General features: G+C 42.8%; 1 pseudogene; it reads right to left on the bottom strand.

The window, feature by feature from the left end:
* Nucleotides 1–1,944: 1,944 nt before the first annotated feature.
* On the bottom strand, nucleotides 1,945–3,070 carry LOC142767098 (uncharacterized; annotated as a pseudogene).
* Nucleotides 3,071–3,676: the final 606 nt, after the last annotated feature.

Below are 3,676 nucleotides of genomic sequence, written 5' to 3'. Positions count from 1 at the left end.
TTTAACATTTCTGAAACGGAGGAGAGGCGCCTAAAGTCTGAAAAAATGAACCGTGCGCTTAGCCGCTGAATCCTTTCCACTTTATCTATGTCTTTCTTTAAATATGGGTCCCACGCAAGGGATGCGTATTCTAGCACTGGTCGAACTAGGGTTTTATAGGCTGCAAGTTTAACTTTCCAATCACATGACCTCAGCTTCCTTCTTAAGAAGCATAGCTTCTTGTAGGCCTTGGCGCAAACGTTGTCGATGTGAGCGTCCCAACTTAGTTTCGTATTAATGGTCAATCCCAAATATTTTACGGAATTAACAAATTCAATACTTTGGTTACGGACATGGTATTTATGTTTAAGAGGAGTTTTCTTGTGTGTTACTGTAAGAGCGAAAGTTTTTGAGTAGTTAACAACCATCTGCCATCTCTCACACCAGTCAGCAATTTTGCACAAGTTGTCGTTAAGCAATGATTGATGGAAGGGGCTACTGACAGTTGTATAAATAACACAGTCGTCTGCAAACATTTTCACAGTCACTCCCGCGTCAATATCATCGCAAATATCATTCACATAGATCAAGAACAAGAGTGGTCCCAAGACCGACCCCTGGGGCACTCCTGATAATACATCAAGGTTTTGCGATTGGTAGCCGCTAACTTCTACAAACTGCGTTCTGTTTTTCAGATACGCAGAAATCCAGTCCACGAGGCGGGGAGCAATCCCTACACGCTGCATTTTTCGTATCAGTAAAGAGTGCGGTACCCTATCAAAGGCTTTTGATAGGTCCAAAAATATTGCATCTATTTGTTTTCTGTCATTGATAGCATAAGCAAAGTCGTGTATGACTGATACGAGCTGGGTCGTCGTTGATAACTTTTTTCTAAACCCGTGCTGGAAGCTGCCTAATATGTTTTTTGATTCCAAGAACGAAGTTATCTGGCTGGGGAGGATGTGCTCAAGTAGTTTACAGCAACTACTGATTAATGATATTGGCCTGTAGTTCGAAGCGAGTAGTTTGCTTCCATCCTTGTGTACTGGGACAATTTTTCCACACAACCAATCAGGAGGTAGGCATCCGTCATCCAAAGATTTGTTGAACAAAATATATAAGTAATGTGAAATAATGTCCGCATAACGCTTCAAAAAGGCATTAGGGATACCGTCAGGGCCAGAAGACTTCTTGGTATCAAGTTTTAGAAGAAGAAGGCGAATACCATTTACATTTAAATCTATATCCGGCATTACGTTGGGCGAGAGAGGAAATGGTTCCGTCGGATTATTGGTTAAACTCTGTTGACTGAACACACTGTGGAATGTTCTGTTTAGCTCATTAGCAATTGCGTAAGGATCAGTAACTGTGCAGCCGTCAACGCGAAGCTGTTCAACAGATTTTTTGTTTCCGGACAAGTATCCCCAAAACTTTTGCGGAGCGTTTTCCATGAAGTTAACAAGTGTCGTTCCAAAAAAATAATCTCGAGCGGTCCGTATTTTGTGCTTCAGTGTTACTGAGAGGGAAGATATGGCCTGGTTATCTTTACGCGCTGCTTTACGTTTTCTTGATATTGTTCTTTTCAATTGTATTATATCACGTGTTATCCAGGGGTTGCACCGTTTCTTTTTCTGAAATTTTGGTACGAATTTATCAAGACACGATGCAGTAACGTTTTTAAACGTATTCCACAGACTTAATACGTCTCCTCTTGCCTCAAAGTCACCGAAGCACAAACCAAGTTTATCTATAATAGCTTTGTCATTTGCAGCAGAAAAATTAAAGACACTCTTGCTCGCAGAATTCTTTTTGTCGGGGCAGAAATTCGCGGTAAGTAAAACCAGCTTGTGATCAGAGATTGCATCATAAACACTGGCCTTAGTGTCATCTGGAAAGTTTCCAACAAATAGAAGATCTAGTACACTTTCAGTGCCTCGAGCAACTCTAGTAGCATCTTTAACAAGTTGAACGAGATTAAAGTTCAGCATCAATTCAAGCAACAAGTTACAGTTTGCTACGTCTGTTGAACCTGGGTGAAGAGTGTTCCAATCAATTGATGGTAGGTTGAAGTCCCCCGCTAATATGACTTTTTGATTAGGCTTGCACTTCTGCTGCATGTAAGATTGAATGTTTTCCAAAAACGACTCTGGCGAAGAAGGGGGCCGGTAGACTACACCTACGAGAGCCGAGAGCCCACGAAAATCAATTTGACACCATACACTTTCATTGTCGATTATTTCGTCCATAGTTATGCAAGTGATTTCCTGTTTGACCACCAAAGCAACGCCTCCTCCTCTGCAGCCTCGATCACGTCTAACCATTTTATGAGTTGGAGGAACTATTTCAGAATCTAGAATGTCCGGAGTTAGCCAGGTCTCTGTAATTGCTATGATTTGGGGATCATAGGTAAATATGATTTCTTCAAGCTCGTGAACTTTATTGACAATGCTCCTAGAATTAAGGAGAACAACTCGCAATTGTTTGTGATCGGGTCATTCGTCGCGGTTACGTTGCGGGCGGATACATTTCAGGCAATCCTTCTGCTCATCCCATTCGTATATATCATCGTCCACTCTCAGCTTATCGTAATCGAGCGATACTTTGCGACCTTGCGCCCTAAAATCATTGGAATGAGACCAGAGTTTGCTGCGCTTTGCTATAGTGGCCTTCCAGAAGTCATGGTTTACCGAGATTTTTGTTCCTTTCAGTTTGTGACAGTTTTTTAACACTAAGCTTCTCGTTGTAGTCAAAAAAATTCATTATTACGGGTCGCACTTTATCGTGGCATTTTTTCCCAACCCTATGTACTCTTTCCACAGAGTTAACAACCACTCCAAGTTTATCTCCTATCAGTTCCTCGATTATCTTCTTTCTTAATTCTGTAGCATTTTCACGATCCGGTTCAGGAAAACCAAAAATAACAAGATTGCGGCGTCTGCTTCTATCTTCTAAATCATTTAGACGCCTTTGGTGTAGTTGAAGATTACCTTTCAACGCTGTAACTTCAGTCTGCAGTGCCTTGATCTCTACTTTCTGTTCTTTTATTGCTACCATAACATCGTCCATTCGGGCATTAACCGTAGATTCTAGCTTATCGTGAGCAGTAGCTAAATTTTCTATTTTTTTTTTCAATTCTTCCAGGGAAGCAAGCATAGTGTTCATCATTTTTATGAGATCGTCTGTATTAGGCCCGGGATTCTGCTCAACATCCCCCGCAAGAAGAATCAAAATGACCGTCCATGCGTCCACAAAAAGACGTGCACAAGTCGCCGGGCACGGCAGAACCACAATTCCCCTACAATCGCTACGAAAGCTGGTATAAAAGTGTTTGCCACCAACCTGGGCGAAAAATACAGAAGGGTATAGCGATGTTGCCATTGCGGTCCCGCCGTGCCCTCTGAAGAAGTCGTTGATGCGGTTGTTTTTATATGCTTGAGCAGGGGGCGTTGTTTCCAAGAAGTTGGATTCCGGTGACGTCATGTGCTGCGTCCACGGGATTGGCCAGTCGGAGTTCACTGTTGGTAGATCCAGGCTGCTGTTGTCATTCTTCGGTGTGAATGACACGTGCTGAGCAAGGGCGCACAGCGTAACCTGGGCGAAAAATACAGAAGGGTATAGCGATGTTGCCATTGCGGTCCCGCCGTGCCCTCTGAAGAAGTCGTTGATGCGGTTGTTTTTATATGCTTGAGCAGGGGGC

This window comes from Rhipicephalus microplus, chromosome 7, assembly GCF_043290135.1.
Source record: "Rhipicephalus microplus isolate Deutch F79 chromosome 7, USDA_Rmic, whole genome shotgun sequence".
Taxonomy (NCBI): domain Eukaryota; kingdom Metazoa; phylum Arthropoda; class Arachnida; order Ixodida; family Ixodidae; genus Rhipicephalus; species Rhipicephalus microplus.
This window is presented reverse-complemented; position numbering and strand designations above follow the sequence as displayed.